The 25,286-nt window shown below is 47.1% G+C and overlaps 1 protein-coding gene and 1 pseudogene across 2 annotated transcripts in view; one reads left to right on the top strand and one right to left on the bottom strand.

Annotated features, from left to right (window-relative positions):
• LOC146789357 (peroxisomal carnitine O-octanoyltransferase-like) overlaps window positions 1–25,286 on the bottom strand; it is a 569,137-nt gene that overhangs the window by 418,647 nt on the left and 125,204 nt on the right. The window lies entirely within an intron of this gene.
• Window positions 17,263–18,001, top strand: LOC146789358 (nicotinamide riboside kinase 2 pseudogene; annotated as a pseudogene).

The following is a 25,286-nucleotide window of genomic DNA, read 5'->3' as shown; positions in this document are numbered from 1 at the left end:
CACCAAATAAAACCCTGAATGGGTGCCAAAGGATAAGGATCACTAATGCACGCCCTGAATGGGCTGACCCCTCTGTCAGCTTCTTCTTGGCTTAGATTCCCTCGAGGAACTGGGGAGATCCCCAGCTGACGACCCGCTTATGTTAGAGCGGTGGTGCTCTCCTCGCGGCTGGACAAGCCGCGTTTAAATTACTGCTCCCAAGGTGCCCACGTGGCAGGAAAGCACTCCAGAACCTGCGATGCCTCTCGATGCCCCAGCAGAGGAAAATGCGGCCAGACGCGTTTCGAGTTTCCATCTCTTTTTCAATGGCCGTTCACCTGTTTCCTGTGGCCAAGTCCCGCCTACATACTCTGCTCCTGCCTCCTGATAGGCGAGTGTGTGACTGGCAGTTCCCACAGAATTGTGGTTAATGTAGTGCGGCACCAAATAAAACCCTGAATGGGTGCCAAAGGATAAGGATCACTAATGCACGCCCTGAATGGGCTGACCCCTCTGTCAGCTTCTTCTTGGCTTAGATTCCCTCGAGGAACTGGGGAGATCCCCAGCTGACGACCCGCTTATGTTAGAGCGGTGGTGCTCTCCTCGCGGCTGGACAAGCCGCGTTTAAATTACTGCTCCCAAGGTGCCCACGTGGCAGGAAAGCACTCCAGAACCTGCGATGCCTCTCGATGCCCCAGCAGAGGAAAATGCGGCCAGACGCGTTTCGAGTTTCCATCTCTTTTTCAATGGCCGTTCACCTGTTTCCTGTGGCCAAGTCCCGCCTACATACTCTGCTCCTGCCTCCTGATAGGCGAGTGTGTGACTGGCAGTTCCCACAGAATTGTGGTTAATGTAGTGCGGCACCAAATAAAACCCTGAATGGGTGCCAAAGGATAAGGATCACTAATGCACGCCCTGAATGGGCTGACCCCTCTGTCAGCTTCTTCTTGGCTTAGATTCCCTCGAGGAACTGGGGAGATCCCCAGCTGACGACCCGCTTATGTTAGAGCGGTGGTGCTCTCCTCGCGGCTGGACAAGCCGCGTTTAAATTACTGCTCCCAAGGTGCCCACGTGGCAGGAAAGCACTCCAGAACCTGCTATGCCTCTCGATGCCCCAGCAGAGGAAAATGCGGCCAGACGCGTTTCGAGTTTCCATCTCTTTTTCAATGGCCGTTCACCTGTTTCCTGTGGCCAAGTCCCGCCTACATACTCTGCTCCTGCCTCCTGATAGGCGAGTGTGTGACTGGCAGTTCCCACAGAATTGTGGTTAATGTAGTGCGGCACCAAATAAAACCCTGAATGGGTGCCAAAGGATAAGGATCACTAATGCACGCCCTGAATGGGCTGACCCCTCTGTCAGCTTCTTCTTGGCTTAGATTCCCTCGAGGAACTGGGGAGATCCCCAGCTGACGACCCGCTTATGTTAGAGCGGTGGTGCTCTCCTCGCGGCTGGACAAGCCGCGTTTAAATTACTGCTCCCAAGGTGCCCACGTGGCAGGAAAGCACTCCAGAACCTGCGATGCCTCTCGATGCCCCAGCAGAGGAAAATGCGGCCAGACGCGTTTCGAGTTTCCATCTCTTTTTCAATGGCCGTTCACCTGTTTCCTGTGGCCAAGTCCCGCCTACATACTCTGCTCCTGCCTCCTGATAGGCGAGTGTGTGACTGGCAGTTCCCACAGAATTGTGGTTAATGTAGTGCGGCACCAAATAAAACCCTGAATGGGTGCCAAAGGATAAGGATCACTAATGCACGCCCTGAATGGGCTGACCCCTCTGTCAGCTTCTTCTTGGCTTAGATTCCCTCGAGGAACTGGGGAGATCCCCAGCTGACGACCCGCTTATGTTAGAGCGGTGGTGCTCTCCTCGCGGCTGGACAAGCCGCGTTTAAATTACTGCTCCCAAGGTGCCCACGTGGCAGGAAAGCACTCCAGAACCTGCGGTGCCTCTCGATGCCCCAGCAGAGGAAAATGCGGCCAGACGCGTTTCGAGTTTCCATCTCTTTTTCAATGGCCGTTCACCTGTTTCCTGTGGCCAAGTCCCGCCTACATACTCTGCTCCTGCCTCCTGATAGGCGAGTGTGTGACTGGCAGTTCCCACAGAATTGTGGTTAATGTAGTGCGGCACCAAATAAAACCCTGAATGGGTGCCAAAGGATAAGGATCACTAATGCACGCCCTGAATGGGCTGACCCCTCTGTCAGCTTCTTCTTGGCTTAGATTCCCTCGAGGAACTGGGGAGATCCCCAGCTGACGACCCGCTTATGTTAGAGCGGTGGTGCTCTCCTCGCGGCTGGACAAGCCGCGTTTAAATTACTGCTCCCAAGGTGCCCACGTGGCAGGAAAGCACTCCAGAACCTGCGATGCCTCTCGATGCCCCAGCAGAGGAAAATGCGGCCAGACGCGTTTCGAGTTTCCATCTCTTTTTCAATGGCCGTTCACCTGTTTCCTGTGGCCAAGTCCCGCCTACATACTCTGCTCCTGCCTCCTGATAGGCGAGTGTGTGACTGGCAGTTCCCACAGAATTGTGGTTAATGTAGTGCGGCACCAAATAAAACCCTGAATGGGTGCCAAAGGATAAGGATCACTAATGCACGCCCTGAATGGGCTGACCCCTCTGTCAGCTTCTTCTTGGCTTAGATTCCCTCGAGGAACTGGGGAGATCCCCAGCTGACGACCCGCTTATGTTAGAGCGGTGGTGCTCTCCTCGCGGCTGGACAAGCCGCGTTTAAATTACTGCTCCCAAGGTGCCCACGTGGCAGGAAAGCACTCCAGAACCTGCGATGCCTCTCGATGCCCCAGCAGAGGAAAATGCGGCCAGACGCGTTTCGAGTTTCCATCTCTTTTTCAATGGACGTTCACCTGTTTCCTGTGGCCAAGTCCCGCCTACATACTCTGCTCCTGCCTCCTGATAGGCGAGTGTGTGACTGGCAGTTCCCACAGAATTGTGGTTAATGTAGTGCGGCACCAAATAAAACCCTGAATGGGTGCCAAAGGATAAGGATCACTAATGCACGCCCTGAATGGGCTGACCCCTCTGTCAGCTTCTTCTTGGCTTAGATTCCCTCGAGGAACTGGGGAGATCCCCAGCTGACGACCCGCTTATGTTAGAGCGGTGGTGCTCTCCTCGCGGCTGGACAAGCCGCGTTTAAATTACTGCTCCCAAGGTGCCCACGTGGCAGGAAAGCACTCCAGAACCTGCGATGCCTCTCGATGCCCCAGCAGAGGAAAATGCGGCCAGACGCGTTTCGAGTTTCCATCTCTTTTTCAATGGCCGTTCACCTGTTTCCTGTGGCCAAGTCCCGCCTACATACTCTGCTCCTGCCTCCTGATAGGCGAGTGTGTGACTGGCAGTTCCCACAGAATTGTGGTTAATGTAGTGCGGCACCAAATAAAACCCTGAATGGGTGCCAAAGGATAAGGATCACTAATGCACGCCCTGAATGGGCTGACCCCTCTGTCAGCTTCTTCTTGGCTTAGATTCCCTCGAGGAACTGGGGAGATCCCCAGCTGACGACCCGCTTATGTTAGAGCGGTGGTGCGCTCCTCGCGGCTGGACAAGCCGCGTTTAAATTACTGCTCCCAAGGTGCCCACGTGGCAGGAAAGCACTCCAGAACCTGCGATGCCTCTCGATGCCCCAGCAGAGGAAAATGCGGCCAGACGCGTTTCGAGTTTCCATCTCTTTTTCAATGGCCGTTCACCTGTTTCCTGTGGCCAAGTCCCGCCTACATACTCTGCTCCTGCCTCCTGATAGGCGAGTGTGTGACTGGCAGTTCCCACAGAATTGTGGTTAATGTAGTGCGGCACCAAATAAAACCCTGAATGGGTGCCAAAGGATAAGGATCACTAATGCACGCCCTGAATGGGCTGACCCCTCTGTCAGCTTCTTCTTGGCTTAGATTCCCTCGAGGAACTGGGGAGATCCCCAGCTGACGACCCGCTTATGTTAGAGCGGTGGTGCTCTCCTCGCGGCTGGACAAGCCGCGTTTAAATTACTGCTCCCAAGGTGCCCACGTGGCAGGAAAGCACTCCAGAACCTGCGATGCCTCTCGATGCCCCAGCAGAGGAAAATGCGGCCAGACGCGTTTCGAGTTTCCATCTCTTTTTCAATGGCCGTTCACCTGTTTCCTGTGGCCAAGTCCCGCCTACATACTCTGCTCCTGCCTCCTGATAGGCGAGTGTGTGACTGGCAGTTCCCACAGAATTGTGGTTAATGTAGTGCGGCACCAAATAAAACCCTGAATGGGTGCCAAAGGATAAGGATCACTAATGCACGCCCTGAATGGGCTGACCCCTCTGTCAGCTTCTTCTTGGCTTAGATTCCCTCGAGGAACTGGGGAGATCCCCAGCTGACGACCCGCTTATGTTAGAGCGGTGGTGCTCTCCTCGCGGCTGGACAAGCCGCGTTTAAATTACTGCTCCCAAGGTGCCCACGTGGCAGGAAAGCACTCCAGAACCTGCGATGCCTCTCGATGCCCCAGCAGAGGAAAATGCGGCCAGACGCGTTTCGAGTTTCCATCTCTTTTTCAATGGCCGTTCACCTGTTTCCTGTGGCCAAGTCCCGCCTACATACTCTGCTCCTGCCTCCTGATAGGCGAGTGTGTGACTGGCAGTTCCCACAGAATTGTGGTTAATGTAGTGCGGCACCAAATAAAACCCTGAATGGGTGCCAAAGGATAAGGATCACTAATGCACGCCCTGAATGGGCTGACCCCTCTGTCAGCTTCTTCTTGGCTTAGATTCCCTCGAGGAACTGGGGAGATCCCCAGCTGACGACCCGCTTATGTTAGAGCGGTGGTGCTCTCCTCGCGGCTGGACAAGCCGCGTTTAAATTACTGCTCCCAGTTTACAGAGGGGTCAGCCCATTCAGGGCGTGCATTAGTGATCCTTATCCTTTGGCACCCATTCAGGGTTTTATTTGGTGCCGCACTACATTAACCACAATTCTGTGGGAACTGCCAGTCACACACTTGCCTATCAGGAGGCAGGAGCAGAGTATGTAGGCGGGACTTGGCCACAGGAAACAGGTGAACGGCCATTGAAAAAGAGATGGAAACTCGAAACGCGTCTGGCCGCATTTTCCTCTGCTGGGGCATCGAGAGTCATCGCAGGTTCTGGAGTGCTTTCCTGCCACGTGGGCACCTTGGGAGCAGTAATTTAAACGCGGCTTGTCCAGCCGCGAGGAGAGCACCACCGCTCTAACATAAGCGGGTCGTCAGCTGGGGATCTCCCCAGTTCCTCGAGGGAATCTAAGCCAAGAAGAAGTTTACAGAGGGGTCAGCCCATTCAGGGCGTGCATTAGTGATCCTTATCCTTTGGCACCCATTCAGGGTTTTATTTGGTGCCGCACTACATTAACCACAATTCTGTGGGAACTGCCAGTCACACACTCGCCTATCAGGAGGCAGGAGCAGAGTATGTAGGCGGGACTTGGCCACAGGAAACAGGTGAACGGCCATTGAAAAAGAGATGGAAACTCGAAACGCGTCTGGCCGCATTTTCCTCTGCTGGGGCATCGAGAGTCATCGCAGGTTCTGGAGTGCTTTCCTGCCACGTGGGCACCTTGGGAGCAGTAATTTAAACGCGGCTTGTCCAGCCGCGAGGAGAGCACCACCGCTCTAACATAAGCGGGTCGTCAGCTGGGGATCTCCCCAGTTCCTCGAGGGAATCTAAGCCAAGAAGAAGTTTACAGAGGGGTCAGCCCATTCAGGGCGTGCATTAGTGATCCTTATCCTTTGGCACCCATTCAGGGTTTTATTTGGTGCCGCACTACATTAACCACAATTCTGTGGGAACTGCCAGTCACACACTCGCCTATCAGGAGGCAGGAGCAGAGTATGTAGGCGGGACTTGGCCACAGGAAACAGGTGAACGGCCATTGAAAAAGAGATGGAAACTCGAAACGCGTCTGGCCGCATTTTCCTCTGCTGGGGCATCGAGAGTCATCGCAGGTTCTGGAGTGCTTTCCTGCCACGTGGGCACCTTGGGAGCAGTAATTTAAACGCGGCTTGTCCAGCCGCGAGGAGAGCACCACCGCTCTAACATAAGCGGGTCGTCAGCTGGGGATCTCCCCAGTTCCTCGAGGGAATCTAAGCCAAGAAGAAGTTTACAGAGGGGTCAGCCCATTCAGGGCGTGCATTAGTGATCCTTATCCTTTGGCACCCATTCAGGGTTTTATTTGGTGCCGCACTACATTAACCACAATTCTGTGGGAACTGCCAGTCACACACTCGCCTATCAGGAGGCAGGAGCAGAGTATGTAGGCGGGACTTGGCCACAGGAAACAGGTGAACGGCCATTGAAAAAGAGATGGAAACTCGAAACGCGTCTGGCCGCATTTTCCTCTGCTGGGGCATCGAGAGTCATCGCAGGTTCTGGAGTGCTTTCCTGCCACGTGGGCACCTTGGGAGCAGTAATTTAAACGCGGCTTGTCCAGCCGCGAGGAGAGCACCACCGCTCTAACATAAGCGGGTCGTCAGCTGGGGATCTCCCCAGTTCCTCGAGGGAATCTAAGCCAAGAAGAAGTTTACAGAGGGGTCAGCCCATTCAGGGCGTGCATTAGTGATCCTTATCCTTTGGCACCCATTCAGGGTTTTATTTGGTGCCGCACTACATTAACCACAATTCTGTGGGAACTGCCAGTCACACACTCTCCTATCAGGAGGCAGGAGCAGAGTATGTAGGCGGGACTTGGCCACAGGAAACAGGTGAACGGCCATTGAAAAAGAGATGGAAACTCGAAACGCGTCTGGCCGCATTTTCCTCTGCTGGGGCATCGAGAGTCATCGCAGGTTCTGGAGTGCTTTCCTGCCACGTGGGCACCTTGGGAGCAGTAATTTAAACGCGGCTTGTCCAGCCGCGAGGAGAGCACCACCGCTCTAACATAAGCGGGTCGTCAGCTGGGGATCTCCCCAGTTCCTCGAGGGAATCTAAGCCAAGAAGAAGTTTACAGAGGGGTCAGCCCATTCAGGGCGTGCATTAGTGATCCTTATCCTTTGGCACCCATTCAGGGTTTTATTTGGTGCCGCACTACATTAACCACAATTCTGTGGGAACTGCCAGTCACACACTCGCCTATCAGGAGGCAGGAGCAGAGTATGTAGGCGGGACTTGGCCACAGGAAACAGGTGAACGGCCATTGAAAAAGAGATGGAAACTCGAAACGCGTCTGGCCGCATTTTCCTCTGCTGGGGCATCGAGAGTCATCGCAGGTTCTGGAGTGCTTTCCTGCCACGTGGGCACCTTGGGAGCAGTAATTTAAACGCGGCTTGTCCAGCCGCGAGGAGAGCACCACCGCTCTAACATAAGCGGGTCGTCAGCTGGGGATCTCCCCAGTTCCTCGAGGGAATCTAAGCCAAGAAGAAGTTTACAGAGGGGTCAGCCCATTCAGGGCGTGCATTAGTGATCCTTATCCTTTGGCACCCATTCAGGGTTTTATTTGGTGCCGCACTACATTAACCACAATTCTGTGGGAACTGCCAGTCACACACTCGCCTATCAGGAGGCAGGAGCAGAGTATGTAGGCGGGACTTGGCCACAGGAAACAGGTGAACGGCCATTGAAAAAGAGATGGAAACTCGAAACGCGTCTGGCCGCATTTTCCTCTGCTGGGGCATCGAGAGTCATCGCAGGTTCTGGAGTGCTTTCCTGCCACGTGGGCACCTTGGGAGCAGTAATTTAAACGCGGCTTGTCCAGCCGCGAGGAGAGCACCACCGCTCTAACATAAGCGGGTCGTCAGCTGGGGATCTCCCCAGTTCCTCGAGGGAATCTAAGCCAAGAAGAAGTTTACAGAGGGGTCAGCCCATTCAGGGCGTGCATTAGTGATCCTTATCCTTTGGCACCCATTCAGGGTTTTATTTGGTGCCGCACTACATTAACCACAATTCTGTGGGAACTGCCAGTCACACACTCGCCTATCAGGAGGCAGGAGCAGAGTATGTAGGCGGGACTTGGCCACAGGAAACAGGTGAACGGCCATTGAAAAAGAGATGGAAACTCGAAACGCGTCTGGCCGCATTTTCCTCTGCTGGGGCATCGAGAGTCATCGCAGGTTCTGGAGTGCTTTCCTGCCACGTGGGCACCTTGGGAGCAGTAATTTAAACGCGGCTTGTCCAGCCACGAGGAGAGCACCACCGCTCTAACATAAGCGGGTCGTCAGCTGGGGATCTCCCCAGTTCCTCGAGGGAATCTAAGCCAAGAAGAAGTTTACAGAGGGGTCAGCCCATTCAGGGCGTGCATTAGTGATCCTTATCCTTTGGCACCCATTCAGGGTTTTATTTGGTGCCGCACTACATTAACCACAATTCTGTGGGAACTGCCAGTCACACACTCGCCTATCAGGAGGCAGGAGCAGAGTATGTAGGCGGGACTTGGCCACAGGAAACAGGTGAACGGCCATTGAAAAAGAGATGGAAACTCGAAACGCGTCTGGCCGCATTTTCCTCTGCTGGGGCATCGAGAGTCATCGCAGGTTCTGGAGTGCTTTCCTGCCACGTGGGCACCTTGGGAGCAGTAATATATATATATATATACATATATATATATATATATATATATATATATATATATATATATATATATTCACTGAAAAAACCATAGGTTTCACACATGTTATAGTTAGCGGAAATTTTACTGATAAAAAACCAATGAAATTCCCCCGTTATAGTTAGTGCAGGCAACTATAACTCACGCGACCGCAATCCTCTGCTGATGCTAATACTGTATTTAGACACTTATTTGCCCATGTCTTCTTCCATACATTTTTAGCTATACATATATTACAAATATTTTTTTTTCATAAAGACACATATGTCATCAGCAGAAGATTGCGGTCGCGTGAGTTATAGTTGCCTGCACTAACTATAACGGGGGAATTTCATTGGTTTTTTATCAGTAAAATTTCCGCTAACTATAACATGTGTGAAACCTATGGTTTTTTCAGTGAATTTGCAAGGTTTTTTAAATGCTAATTCCTAACTATAACGTGTGTGAAACCTATGGTTTTTTCAGTGAATTTGTACGGTTTTTTAAATGCTAAGTTACTTTACGCCATTCGTGGCGTGCGCGCCCACTTAACGCAGTTCGTTCCGTGCGCGCACCGTGCGCTTCGCGCACCGTGCGCGCACAGTGAGCACGCGGTGCGCTTCGCGCACCGCGCGCCCACTTTACGCAGTTAGTGGCGTGCAAGCAAGGTGGGCACGCGGTGCGCTACGCGCACCGCGTGCCCACGTTACGCTAGATGGGCCATGTACTTACTTGTAGGTACCAAAAAACAAACAATAAACACAAGGGCTCTTTTTAGAGCCACCTTATATCTAAACACTTAAATGCGATTTTTTTAAAATTTGTTTTATTAAGTTTTTTTTCGGGTGCGCGCTGGGTGCGCGCACTCGGCGATATTTTGTAACAAAATATTAATCTTTTTTTTTGCCCTACAAGGTCCTACTTTGACCCCCTTACAATGCCTACTGGGTCTATTTCTACCCACTCTGCCCCCTTTTCAAGTTCTCCCCCTTTGTTTATCACCCCCTCTTTATGCGATAGACAAAATGGCGGCCGCCGCTTCCTGATTTCCACCGATTCGAATGTTTACTAAGATCTAACAACCAATCAGAATTGCGCTCGCGCACGGCGAGGTGCGCGCACCCAGCGCGCACGGAGCGCGCTTAGATATATATATATTGATTTAAAGGCTATTTTCTCATAATCTACTGAACAGATTTACACCAAACCTACAAAAGGCACTTCCTTGACCTGGGGACTACCTCTCTGCCAAATTTCTAGTAATTCTGTTCAGCCGTTCGGGCTGTAGCCCTGTCTAAAGGTCCTATGGAAAAATGCATGGGGAAAACGCGTTTTGGGACCCCCCTTTTTTCTCAGCCCCCGCTTGACGAATCCCCCCGAGACTTTCAGGGTAGGAGCGGAGCGTAGCGCCCCACCTATTTTGAAAAATTCACGAGGATTCGTCGACCGGCGCCAAAGTTATTCAAAATAGAATGTTGAGGTTTTCCTATGGAAACGTGGTCCTAACTATAACTACCTACTGGCGACCGCCAGTAGGTAATATATATACATATATATATATATAAAATACCTGCTGGCGGTCACCAGTAGGAAGTTATAGTTAGGACCTTATTTCTATTCAAAAAGCGTTTTTTCTTTTGCCAATATCTTTGATGCTGTTTGACGAATCTTTGCAAAATTTTCCGGAAAAAAGGTTCACTTGGGTCAGGTCCTGTCCTGAAAGTTTTGGGGTGATTCGTCAAGCGGGGGCTGAGAAAAAAGGGGGGTCCCAAAACGGGTTTTCCCCGTTAATTTCCATAGGAAAAATTGGAACAGGCTACAGCCCGAAATGCTGAACGGGATTACACCAAATTTGACAAAACGGTAGTCCTTGGTTCAGAAAGAAACTTAAAAAAAGAAAAATATTGATATCTGAGCACCGAGGAGAAGTCGCGACTCCTCCTGAGCACGAGCTGACTTCTGATTGGCTGCCAACATTCCAAACCAGGAAGAGTTGGCAGCCATCTTGTGACTCGGAAACTGAGTCACAAGAAAAAGGTTGAAAAAAGGTTGAAACACAAGAAAAGGGGGCAGGGTAGAAACACACTGTCCTTCGAGGCCTGCTTAGGCCCAAAAAAAAGTGATTTTTTAAAAATCAGCAGATTTCACGCTGGGTGCGCGAATCCTGTAGAGAACATTTTTTAAAAACGCGCTTCGTTATCCTTAAGCCCCCGGGTGGGCCAGCCCCAGGGGCAATATTTATAATGTATGCGGGGGCCCGTGAGGGGCCCCAAGGTCCACCACCACACCGCAGCTTTCTTTAATTATATGCGGGGGGCTCGCGGCCCCCTGCAGCCCCAGGGGCCACGTGGCCCTCCGCAGCCCAGGGGGTTGCCACCTGGGGCCTTGTTTAATAAATGTGTGGGAGGCTCCTGCCCCCCCACACTGCCCAGGGACCACCATCTCCCTGGGGTGCTGTATAATTATATGCGGGAGGCCTCACGGGCCCCCCAAGCCCCTAGGACCACCAGCTCCCTGGTGCTTAGTTATAAAAATTAAAGTGTTGGAGACTTCTGCCCCCCCACACTGCCTCGGGGACCACGGCCTTCCTGGGGCACTAAATGTTCAAATATGGGGGTCCATTGCAGACCCCCGGGGACCACCACCTCCCTGGGGCTTTAAACACTGGGAGGGGGGCCCTTGATGGCCCTGGGGACAGCCACCCCCCAGGGCTGGCTCCTGCAATGTCCCAGGGTGCCGACCCCGGGACATTGCTGTTTGCTATGGCAGGGTGGGAGCACGGCTTCCACCCTGTCATAGCAAACACTGCTTGGGTTTTTGGAAGCGAGAGCAGGAAAACCTGCTCTCGCTTCCAAAAACCAAAGCAGGATTGCTTTTGCACAAGGGGGGCTGCATGTCAGCAGCTCACCTTGTGCAAAAGCAATATCGGCTCCCGCAGGAGGCAGGGAGCTGGTTGGACCCTGGGAGTAGTGGGGCTACCCTTACGGTCCCCAATTCAAACGGCCGGCCCCCTGGCATGGGGTCCCTGGGGCCAGAAAGGACCCGGGAGGGGGGCCACATGGCCCCCCTCCTGTAATAAAAAAAATAAAAAAGAGGCCAGGCCCTGGGGAATGGGGTCCCCGGGGCCAATAGTGGCCTAGGGAAGGGGGCCCCTTCCCAATGAATATTTTTTTTCAAAAGAGGCCATGCCCTGGAGGATGCAGTCCCCGGGGTCAAAAGTGGCCCAGGGAAGGGGGGCCACATGACCCCTTCCCTATTCATATATTTAAAAAAAAGAGGCCATGCCCCAGGGGATGGGGTCCCCGGGGCCAAAATCGGCCTCGGGAAGGGGGTCCCACGGCCCTCTTCCCATTTAAAAAAAAAAACATTTTTAAAGGGGTCAGGCTCTGGGGGATTGGGTCCCCAGGGCCTCAAAAATTCTAGAAGAAGGGGGGGCACACAGCCCCCCTTCTAAAAAAATATATATAAAAAAAGACGACATCTCACCGGAGGCCCCGCCCCCTCCCTGCAAGACTGTGCAAACGCGCCAGTAGCGCGTTTTAAGTTGGGGAATTAATTCCCCTTGAATACTGAGGGTTCCTGGGGGCCACCTAGCCCACTAGGTACCTTCAGTAAGCACCACACAGCTGGGTTGCTGAGAGGTGGTCCGATGCCATGAACCTTTTTACACCACTCTGCAAACGCGCCTCTTGGCTCACTACTGGTGGGGTGATGAGGTCCTCTTTTGTCCTGAGGACCTCAGACACAAGTGGGCTTCATTCCCTGAGCAGCAGTGTGCCACGAGTCGCATTTGCAGAGTCGTGTAAAAAGGGGGCGTGGCCTTTGAGCACACTCAGCAATCTAGTTGTATGGGGCTTACTGGAGGTAAAAGGTGGGCTAGTTGGCCCCCAGGGACCCTCAGTATTCAAGGAGACTTAATCCCCCAACTTATAACGTGCCAGGAGGGGCGATTGCAGAGTGATGGAGAAAGGGGGCGTGGCCTGTTTCCAGCTTTCAGCAATCCCACTATCTGGGACATACTGGTGGTGTCAGGTAGGCTAGTTGGCCCCTAAGGACCCCCAACTGCGAAGGGGACTTCAATCCATATCCAAGTGGGTGCCAGGAAATGCGTTTGCAGAGTGGTGGGGAAAGGGGGCATGGCCTGCTATGTCAACTTAGCAATCCTGCTGTGTGGGACTTACTGGAGGTAATAGGAGGAGTAGCTGGCCCCCAAGGATGTCCTTAGGGGCCAAATACCCCTTTTGTTACCTCCAGTAAGTCCCACACAGTGGGATTGCAAAGACATCTTCGGAGGCCATGCCCCCTTCTCCACAACTCTGCAAACTAGCCTCCTGGCAGAGTACGGGATGGAGAAAGAAGTTCAATTTACTCCTGAGGGACTTTTGGGGCCAAGGAGCACTTCTGGTACCTCCTGTAAGTCCTACACAGCGGAATTCCTGAGCGCTGGTCGGAGGCCCAGCTCCCTTTCTCCACCACTCTGCAAACGAGACTACTAATTAAAGAAGTGTTTGCAATGTTATAGGTTTCGCATTTGCGAGAGTTAGAGCTATTGGCAATGTAAATGCAAAAGTTTATTTATGTTTTTCGGAGTGGAGTGGATGTACGTTGCGTGTAGTGGAATTATGTGGTAAGTTGTGCAGTGAAATTTTGTAGACAGAAAGTATGTGGTATTTATTTTATAGGAATTATGTAGAGTGGGATTATGTGTTATGGAGAGTAATTATGTGGTATGGTAGTCTGTGTTGTGGAGTGGTAATGTCAGGTTTAGTCTTCCTCGTTTCCATAGAAGCTCAATTATGAACTCAATGAGACAAAAAAAGAAGGAATCACTGAGGAGCACTTCTGGACCTAGTCAGAGGTATGAGCATGGCCACTGGAATTATGCGACTGTTTGGCTGCACCGACTTTCGCACAAATATAAATTTACCACATTAGCTACATAATTGATCATCTGCTTCCTAATCTGCCTCTGTTGGTTCTTTCTGCATATCTCTTGGTTCTTTCTGCACCTTTCTTCGTCTTTCTGCACATGTCCTACCTCTGTAGGAATAATTAGAAATTAGCATTTTAAAAACCTTTGAAATTCACTGAAAAAAACCATAGGTTTCAGGGACGTTATAGTTAGAAATTATCACTTAAAAAACCATAGAAATTCACAGAAAAAACCATAGGTTTCAGGGACATTTGAGATGTCATCAGGGATTTCCCTGACCATGTCATGAATGATGTAATATGTGACTTTATCAGCAATGCATTGCCGGGGCGCGAATTATAGTTAGCTCAACTAACTATAACGGCTGAATTTCTCCCGTTTTGTATGAGTGAAATGTCCAACTAAGTGCAACTTCCCTGAAACCTATGGTTTTACTCAGTGAATTTCTATGGTTTTTTAAATGCTAGTTTCTAACTATAACGTCCCTGAAACCTATGTTTTTTTCAGTGAATATATATATATTACTTACTATATATTGCATACTATAATATTTATATATATGTGTGTGTGTGTGTATATATATATATAGATATATATATATATATGGCACACCAATTGGCACTTTCTGCCGAACACCCTTGAACGGTTGCTTCCGTCATGGCAGTGGTCATTCCATGCAATAATTAGCAACCAAATCCCGAAGAAACGGAGCACTCACGGGTAAGTAGAGTCTTGATTTATTTCATTTGATCAGCCAGAGGCGATTCGGCAGGAACTGCCTTTCTCAATGGCGGTAGTGTACGTAAAATCACATGGCACTTTTTAAAAGGACTGAAGCACTCCGATTGGATGATTTCTCATGGACGACAAACACAAATCATTCTGCCTCCATGACGTATACAGCCTTCACAGATTTACACCAAATCACAAAAAGGCCACTTTCTGGATCAACAACTACCTTTCTGTCAAATTTGGTGTAATTCTGTTCAGCAATTCTGGCTGTGGCCACGTTTAAAGTTTCCTATGGAAATTAACTTGGGGAAAATGCGTTTTGGTTGGGACCCCTCTTTTCCTCGGCCTTCACTTGATGGATCACTGCGAGACTTTAAAAAAGCAGCTGAAGTGAGCATCGAGTAGTGTATGAATTTTTTTAAGATTCGCCAAACGGTGCCAAAGTTATTGGCAAATCAAAAAGCACTGTTCCTATGGAAACTAAGTCCTAAATATAACTACCTACTGGCAACCACCAGTAATGAATGAATGAATTAATTAATTAATTCTTTATTTGTGTGGTTAATCAAAACCATTACAAAATACAACGTTAAAAACGTTTGGAAGTCGAAGAGTAAATATATGTGCAGGACATTGTTAAAATCTTTTTTTTTATCCTTCTTTTATTAGAACAGGCAACATTGTGACGGGATTTAGAGCTAAATGAGTCAATGATGGTCAGACCTCCGAGACAATGACCCTGACATTTAGGGGCCACCAAACTGTTCACCGCACTCAGCCTGTGGGGACTTGTCCTTTAATATTATACGGGTGTGGTGAGCAAATATCCCAAAGTTGGCCATATGCTTCACAGTGTAAAGCTGTTCTCCTTTGCTTTACGGGTGCCCAGATGGAGAAGAATAGGTCTAAGATGGATTCTGCAAACCAGCCGCAGAGCAGGGCAGCAAAGTAAGATGTGGGCCAGGGACTCTCTTTGTATTTGCAGAGGTGACATTCTGTAATGCCCAGCCATGCTTTCCCAGTTACGATATAATTATTTTAGTGGGAGTGGATGTAGTCTGGCTGCTAGGATCCGAAGTAAGGCTTGTCTCCCCACGGGCTGCGTGAGGTGGGGTTTGTGACTGGGCAGTATGTGGGGGAGACTTTGGGTCTCATGAAAGTCTCTGGCTGCCAAGGATTCCATGTCCAGACTGTGAGAGCGTAATCGTAATTGCTTTTTTATTGTTGTTTTGATGGTGGCGTAGTCGATTATGCTAGGGTCCCAGTTCTCTGAGACCAGTTGCAGAAGATCTTTGGCTGAAGCAAGACAGGCTGACCAAGGGTTACTAGGTTGTAGGATAATGAATTTTATGACAGCCTTCATGGTGTTCTCCGGAGCCGCTCTTCTAATTTTGTTGTTGTTGTTTGAGGTCGAATTCTAAACGAATCAAGGTGTTTCTATTACAGGCTGATAAATGAAATATTTTTTTGTAAGCTGTACTGTGTATTTTTTCCAAGTCCTGCGCAAACTTCCCTGGAAATGCCTGTCGCGCGTAGTTGAGTGACGGTAGTAATTGGGCCCTCAATACTCTTTGAATGGCTGTAGTTGTTGGACTATCTAAGATGGCATATAGTTTACAGAAGGCATAGGTGACCATCTTTCCTTTCTGCTGCAATTTGTGGAGGTGGGCCCCTGGGTGACTCGTTTAGCTAAACCAGGCCCCAAGGTAGTTATAGGTTTGTACACAGTCCAAGATCAGCGGACCCAACCTCCACTTTGCCAGTTTTTTTTCGGGTAATGGCCGAAAATCACTATTTTGGACTTGCTTGGGTTAGCGACCAGCTTGTTTTGGGCGTTATATTCGGAGAGGACTGTAAGTGCTTTCTGAAGTCCAATTTTAGTATGGTCCAAAAGAACCAGGTCGTCGGCATATTGCATCAGTTGCATCTTTGTGTGGCCGATCTTAGGGGTAGCTAAAGTAGCTCTGTGCAAAGCTCGGTCCATGTCCGCGGTGTACAAATTAAAAAGCATTGGTGCCAGGACGCATCCCTTCTTTAGCCCACTTCTGTAGCGATTTTCTCTGTGGCAGGCTCCCTGGAAAGTTTGACCCTTACCTAGGTTCAACCAAGCAATCAATCAGGGGATTTGTAAGTGCGCTACTCACCCGTGAGGGTCTCAAGGCTCTGAGGGGAGGTCCGCAAGTCTGTTTAGCCAAAAAGCCAGGTCTTGAGAGTCTTCCAGAAGGTACTCAGGGAGGGGGCGCGTCTGATATCCGCCGGTAGCTTTTTCCAGGTCTTAGCAGGGTCGAGAATACAGTGATCTAATTGCTTGTAATAAAGACGTGCTGATGTTCCAGCATGCCAATTTCTGTCAGAAGATGGTACGGTCCACCCCATCGAGTGATGGACCACCGTTTGTTGGACTAACTAAATATGACAGGGCAGTATGTAGTATATATAGTATGTAATATATGTAATATATATGTATAGATTACTATATATTACATACTATATTATTTATAAATATATATATATATACTCACTGAAAAAACCATAGGTTTCAGAGATGTTATAGTTAGAAATTAGCATTTAAAAAAAACCTAGAAATTCACTGAATAAAACATAGGATTTAGGGACGTTATAGTTAGAAATTAGCATTTAATAAAACCTTAGAAATTCACTGAAAAAACCATAGGTTTCAGGGATGTTATAGTTAGTTGGACATTTCACTCGTACAAAACCAGAGAAATTAGGCCGTTATAGTTAGTGGAGCTAACTATAACTCACGCTCCCGCAAAGCACTGCTGATGACGTCACATATTACATCACTCATGACATGGTCAGTGAAATCACTGATGACATCACTGATGACATCTTAAATGACATCACTGATGACATCATCCACATGATCATCTGATGTACCTCCTCACACCCTAGTAAAACCTTTGACACACCCACTCTAAAATACAGACTTCCAATATCGAAACCATGGACAGACCAATAGCAGTTAGTACATATCCGCTCAGTGATTCATACATCTACACACACATCCACCCACTCACCTATACAGTCACTCATACATTGATGAAATAGTAAAGAGCTGCTGAAGTAACTTATAAGCGGGAGACGAGACCAGAACCGAGTGATGCGATGAAGTACATCATAGGGATCGGAGGTGTGACCAATGGAGGGAAGACCACTTTGACCAACAGGCTTGTTAAAAACTTGCCAAACTGTTGTGTTGTGCATCAGGATGATTTTTACAAGCCACAAGATCAGAAAGAAGTTGGGTAAGACGGCTTTAAACAGTGGGATGCGATAACTTCTATAAACATGGAGGCCATGGTAAACATAGTGAAGGCGTGGATTCAGAATCCCACAAAACTTGCTCGGTCTCATGGCGTGCCTGTTTCACCAGATGTTGGGCTGGTGGGGTCTGAAGATGTCCATATCTTAATTGTTGAAGGCTTCCTGCTCTACAACTACAAGCCATTCATTGACCTCTGTACCCAGAAGTATTATCTAGCTGTTCCATATGATGAGTGCATGAGTCGAAGGAGTACAAGAAACTACACAGTACCTGACCAACCTGGGCTGTTTGACGGCCATGGTTGGCCCATGTATCTGAAGCATAGACATTTTGAAGACCAGAGATGATCTGTATAATCAAGTGTACGAAGAGATCCAAAGCCAGCTCTTAAACGACCAGAACCAGCTGTTAAATGGCTCCTAGGGGTTTGGACTACTTGATTGTACAGAAGCTGTAAATAGATGCGCCGTCATGTGGTTAATATCTAATTTTAAGACTTTGTATATATTTGTATTATGGGTCGCATTTTAATGTGAATCTGCTGTGAAGAGGGCACAGAGTGTACTGTTATAATAATATTTATTTATAACCGCACATTTCGTCGTGTGCTTTGAAGGATGCACAACCGAGTACATCATCTTTTGGGAGGGTGGAGGAAAGAATTTTTTTTATACTAAAGCTAATAAACACAATGGCCTTTCTTATTTTCTTTCTCATTTAATAAGCTGCCAGCTTGTGTTACTCTTCCGTTGCAGGTTTCTCTTTTCATTATAACAGTGGGTTAAACCCAGGGTGTCAACATGACATGGTGTTGTGCTGGCTGTTGGGATGTGTGTTTTTAGCCTAATCGTTGTGAAAATGGAACCCTCAGTGCATTTACTATTTTGCATAGTTACAACTCTAACCACTAGTATATGTAGTAGTTCTTTGTACTTAATATCACTATTTTGTGATTCTGAGCATTCCTGTCTGCATCTTTCTCCTGAGTGACTCCACAACGTATACATTTCCTTTTCTGCTATCCGTATCTCTTCCTTGTGGGACTCTTCAACTCGCTAACACCCTCCCTTTGTCCTCCCTGACCGTTGCCTTTCGTGGATCCTGTCTTTTTCTGGATCGCTAATTTACCCAGGTATTGAATGTGTTATCTTTCTGTAATTAATGCAATTTTCTTTTGCCTTTTGTTTCCCCTCTGTTGACCTGCCTGTTCCGACCCGCCTCCTAGCCCCCTGTCCCTTGTTGCCCTTTGGCTAAGCACTCCTTCTTACCTTGTTGGGGAAAGATACAATATTCTTACTCTGAAGTCTCAGTGACCCCTCTGAGAGAGTCCACAGCATCAAGGGAGCCACTCACAGTTGAGGTATGGTATGGCGCCCCTAGCCAAAGCACTCCCGCTCCCCTTGTGGGGAAGGATCCAGTAGGTAGGCCTTGGAATCTCAGAGACCCCTCTGAGAGAGTCAACTGTGTAAAGGGGGCCTCACACAATGGAGTTGGGGGAATGATACCACTTTCCCTGGGTTCACAGCTTACTGGACTTTGGACGCAGCTATTACTTGTCTACCAGTTTGTACCCCCGTCACCCTCTTCGTTCATGCTGTCTCTCACTCTTTCCCTCCTTCATTCACTGTCTACTTCCCCTGCTCCTACCCCCTCTCCCCTGAATCTCTCACCTTGCCTGCTTTTCCCTTACGCATATGTCCTTATTGTTTGTCTCAACCTAACATGTAACTATGTAGCTATACTCTAATAACTGTGTAACCTTTGTAACGATGTAACCTGCAACTATGGTCTGATACTCATGTAAAGCGCTCTGATACCTCCGGGCCTAGCCACGCTATATAAAACCTTTCAAATAAATACACGCAGTCATTCATCAATACAGCCACTGATATATCCACTCATATAGACACTCACACACTGCCACTCACCCAAAGAGTTACTCAAAAACCCTCACAGTCACCCAAAGAATTATTTACACTGCCATTTACTCACCTATACAGTTATACACACACCACATCACTTAATCAAACAGATACGTACTGTCTTCCACAATTACTGACATAAGCACACACTTACCCATGCAGCCACTGTCACAATCACTCACTGTCACATTTACTCACTTATATACTCCAACACTCACAAATACTGCCTTTCACATATGTAGTTACTTACACATATACCACTAAGACATCCTGTGAATCACCCACTCACACATTCAACATCCATGCAGGGAGTCACACCCCCCCACCCACACAGACACTCAGGCACCCATACAGGTTCTCAGACAACCAATCATTCTTCAATATACCTTGGCATATATAGATATAACACTCTCTAACTTTTTAGAAACACTCAGTCACTGGATGTCATCAGTGATGTCATTTGAGATGTCATCAGTGATTCATCAGTGATTTCACTGACCATGTCATGAGTGATGTAATATGTAACTTCATCATAATGCAATATAACAAGGGTACCCCTAATTTAGTTTCCTATATCAGGGTTTGAAGCAAATACTTGCGAGTCAATATATAGGAAACTTGTTCAAATAAGGTGAAGTAATATACAAACAAATGAAAAAATATGTGAAAACGTGCACTGTATTGTCACAATGACCAATTATGACCCCAAAAAACCTTAGTAGTTTCTATTTTTTTTATTTATTACTTGTTACTCTATGCACTTATTTATAAACATGTATACAATGAATCACTTTGCCTTTCTCAGTGCCTTCTTTACAAACAGTTCCTGTTGTGGGTACTGTATCATTGCATATTTGGTCAATAAATTACATTCTAAATCATATCAAAAGAAAAAATTGTTGTTGAACATGGCTCTATTAAATCTACGTGCGTTTCGGCGTTCAGCCTTCCTCAGGTGGCCATGATTCCTTAGCTCCTATAACATAATAAGAAAAAAAAGACTATAATCGTTTATATATACAAAATCACTCAAGTGCACAATCCATAAAAAGGAAAACACAAATCTATTCATAATACATTATTTACACATATTAAAACAGTCTATCTCCAGTTCTGTTATCAAATCCATGGTGTCTTTTGGGTCATAGTATGTAATATGCAATGAATGCCCCTCCGGCAACCTAAACACCAGTTACCTATAAAAACCTACCCCATTTCCAGAAATGTAAAGATCACCCATGGTGTGGTCCCAGGCCTTGTGTGGGTAAAGCCTAAAGTACCTGATGTATCTAAATTATAAGTAGATTACTGGATCTATGGCGGGAGCTGCCTAGGGGACTGTGACATCTAAGGGATGCCTCGAAGGAACTTGAAAAATAGTTGGATATACGGACCCGCCCAATGTATAATAATATCGTATTAACTCGTGGTGTGGTTTACAAACATAATATCAGCACAGTCTAATCAAACCTTAAGTGTCCTTAATTAGGCTTGATTGCTGGATTTAGCGATGGTTACCACAGGGGCTACATACCTTCTTATCGACGGTCTCATGTCGATGGTATAGGCCTGTGTAGTTAGGCGCGAGATGTACAACGTCACCCGTCTGATACCGTGGGTTGGCCAAAATCTACCCCAGCGTATCTAAAAACGGGGAACCAAGCAATCATACTCAGTATTCCTTACCCTCTACAAACATGAAGGCTACATCTACACATAGGCTAAAATTTACTTATATCAAATGAATACATTTGTAGCTTGGACCGAATTTGAATGTTGCCTATGTTACCTTTAGTTCTTGAGTATACGAGGTTCCTAATTCCAATTGTGATAGGTACAATGTCCTCAATTCTTCCTAGAAATATCCTTATATCCAATATTATTGGAGGATGTATAGATGGTCACGTGGGATCAGATGTAACTAATTGGCTTGGGCAAATGCGTTACCAATGACCAAGACGTATCTAAAACGATGAAGAAAAAAAGGAAAAGAATAAACAGAAAGAAAAAGAAAAGAAAACCCACTTTATATGTAATGGTTGTAAGTGGCCCAAAATTGTGATGGGGGCTGTCAAAGAGCAAAAACAAAAGAAATGTTTCTGCACTTACTAATGGTCACTGACATATTCCAAATGTCCGCCGCCTAACCGCTCCCATAAGGTTTGGAGTGTAAGTATCCACTTCGCTTTTTAAGGTACAGCAACGTAATCTGGAGGAAAGCGCATATAGTTAATGCTGTTCGCATGCGATATGGTGTTAATATACTACACGCCTTAAAATTCTTCTGATTTTAAGGACTATCTAGAATTGCGGTCTCAGTACACTCACCCGGTTCCATCAATCCTCCATCCAACTGGTGTCAACTGCTTCCGTGTCAGCGATCGAGGTAAAAACAGGACTATGACGCTAGGAATCCTATATAACCCCTAAACTCATCAGCGATTGGTCAATGTCTACCAGCATCATCGTAAGGTATCCAATGGCGCATACCAATGGATAAATGCCATTCGTCGTGTTAAAGGAGTACACAAACAAGCAGCATCTCCAGCTTTGATCATATCTATTCGTTATTATGAGAAGTAGAAACATAATATCAATATGATGACAGATTTACCTATTGATATAATCATGAATGTGTAGATGTGCACCGGAAGATAATAGGACTGAAAAAATAAGACCCTAATACCAGTCAAATCGGAGGGGTATAAATGATAGATATATAGTCTGTCCCAGTGTATACCGACATCATGTATATCGCCTAGGGTTATGATTAACAACTGGGCCTAATCTATATTTGAAGCGTCTAAGCACATGATGACTGCAATTCTTCTATATAAAGAGAGCCCGTTAGTTATTAAAGCGAATAGCTTGACTCCACGGGATTTCATTGTTGAGGCCTCTTTTATATGTATCAAGAGAAAGTATCCAATAAACCTCCCTCCTTTTGCGAATTTCAGTCCCTTGAGGTCCATTGGTATTGATCTTTTCTAGAATCAGCCATCGTATGTCTTCTGTGGTGTGGTTGAAATCAATAAAGTGTTGAACCAACGGCGCTTGTAGTTTTTTCGTCCTGATAGCCGACCTGTGTTCTGTTAGTCGCGTTGTCATTGACCTGGATGTCTCACCTACATAGGTTTTATTACAGGGACACAGGACTGCATAAATAATATTGGCTGTTTTGCAGTTGGTCAGACTTTGTAGGTCTATCTTAACTCCATTGATGGAATATTGTTTCACTTCCAATGCGAATTTACATGCAATACAAGACATGCATTTGAAATTCCCCTTTAGGACAGGCAATCCTCCCAGAGTGGTCTGCGTCAAGGTAGATGGAGTTTGTCGCATGCGGGACCTTGTTATAAGGTCCTTTAGATTCTTATTCTTACGGTACGCAAACATAGGTTTTGCTAGATGGTTTGAATCGTCTCTTGTGGCATTCAAGATGTGCCAGTTAGAATTGACAATCTGACGTATGGTATCATTCATTGTCGAATGTCGTGTAATAAACACAAGGCGATCCTGTTGTTTAGGAGTTTTGTTGCCAAGTAAAAATTGACGATCATAGTACCGTGCTCTTTTGTAAGAGTCCCGGACCAATCTTCTGGGATAGCCTCTAGCTATGAATTTGGCTTTCATGACACAGGACTGCTTGTCGTAATCCGTTAAATTGGTACAGTTCCTCCGAAGACGTAGGAACTGTCCAAATGGGATGGTAATTTTTTGTGCCTTGGGGTGATAGCTGGAAAAGTGTAACAACGTGTTACGGGTAGTGGGCTTCGTAAATAAGTCCACCGAAAGCTGCTGTTCGTTGGCTTTAATAACAACATCGAGAAATTCAACACTATGCTTATCACTCATTGCTACAAAGCGGATATTGGTATCACAGAGATTGTGCCATGAAACAAAATCCGCAAGATCTTCCTCGGTTCCATTCCAGATGTAAAAAACATCATCTATGAATCTGGACCAACTTGTAACAGATTCACTGAATGGAGCGACATCATTGTAGACATATTTGTGCTCGTAGTGTGCCATAAAGATATTCGCCACTGTTGGGGCACATGAAGCCCCCATACTGACTCCCTTGGTCTGTTGGAATAATGACCCATTGACCCACAGCTTCTAATGCAGCTGCCTGAGGGATGTTACTGTACAAGGCCTCTATATCCATAGCGACCAAGAGTTGTGTGGCCTCATGGAAATGTATCTGTTCTACTTTATTGATAATGTCTGTTGTGTCCCTTATATAAGATCTTATTCTGGGGACATACGGACGTAACATGGCGTCAACGTATTTGGATAATGTTTCTGTAGCTGACCCAATGGTTGTTACAATGGGCCTATATGGTGGGTTGGTGGTGCTTTTATGGATTTTAGGTATCCCATATATGGATAGTGATGTCTTTATTGTTCTTAAGGACAGATAAGGCTTGATGTTCTTCCCGAGAGAGACTGAATTTTGGCGCCGGGATGAATTTTGCGGCAGTAGTTATTTTATTAAACACAACATGCTCAAAAATAGCAATCTCTGGTCCCACCTGTTCAAGCGTGGGGACACCTTTGTCCCCACGCTTGAACAGGTGGGACCAGAGATTGCTATTTCTGCCGCAAAATTCATCCCGGCGCCAAAATTCAATCTCTCTCGGGAAGAACAATAAGCCTTATCTGTCCTTAAGAACAATAAAGACATCACTATCAAGGGATGTGACAAGGGTGGTGGTATAGTTTTGATGGAAACGGATCAATATGTGTCTAACATGATTACTATGCTTTCTAACAAAGATCATTATACCCCCATATTTGCCGATCCCACTAAAAGGGTATCCAAAATGATAGCGGATTTGACCAACATAGCTTTGGACGATGGGATCATATGTGAAAAAGAGTGGCAATATCTGAATGTCACAAAACCCAAAATGGCATCCATATATGGGATCCCTAAAATTCATAAAAGCACCACCAACCCACCATATAGGCCCATTGTAACAACCATTGGGTCAGCTACAGAAACATTATCCAAATACGTTAACGCCATGTTACGTCCGTATTAGAAGCTGTGGGATGGTTTATTGAAGCTTTCAATATAGACTGTCCGACTCAATTCATTTTGGATTGCCTATGCATTGTACTGCAAGAAAATACCTTTGAATTCAATGGGTCATTATTCCAACAGACCAAGGGAGTCAGTATGGGGGCTTCATGTGCCCCAACAGTGGCGAATATCCACTTTGTAGCAATGAGTGATAAGCATAGTGTTGAATTTCTCGATGTTGTTATTAAAGCCAACGAACAGCAGCTTTAGGTGGACTTATTTATGAAGCCCACTGCCCGTAACACGTTGTTACACTTTTCCAGCTATCACCCCAAGGCACAAAAAATTACCATCCCATTTGGACAGTTCCTCCGTCTTCGGAGGAATTGTACCAATTTAGCGGATTACGACAAGCAGTCCTGTGTCATGAAAGCCAAATTTATAGCTAGAGGCTATCCCAGAAGATTGGTCCGGGACTCTTACAAAAGAGCACGGTACTATGATCGTCAATTTTTACTTGGCAACAAAACTCCTAAACAACAGGATCGCCTTGTGTTTATTACACGACATTCGACAATGAATGATACCATACGTCAGATTGTCAATTCTAACTGGCACATCTTGAATGCCACAAGAGACGATTCAAACCATCTTGCAAAACCTATGTTTGCGTACCGTAAGAATAAGAATCTAAAGGACCTTATAACAAGGTCCCGCATGCGACAAACTCCATCTACCTTGACGCAGACCACTCTGGGAGGATTGCCTGTCCTAAAGGGGAATTTCAAATGCATGTCTTGTATTGCATGTAAATTCGCATTGGAAGTGAAACAATATTCCATCAATGGAGTTAAGATAGACCTACAAAGTCTGACCAA

This window comes from Triturus cristatus, chromosome 10, assembly GCF_964204655.1.
Source record: "Triturus cristatus chromosome 10, aTriCri1.1, whole genome shotgun sequence".
NCBI lineage: Eukaryota > Metazoa > Chordata > Amphibia > Caudata > Salamandridae > Triturus > Triturus cristatus.
The sequence above is the reverse complement of the archived record's forward strand: the minus strand, read 5'-3'. Positions and strand labels throughout refer to the sequence as shown.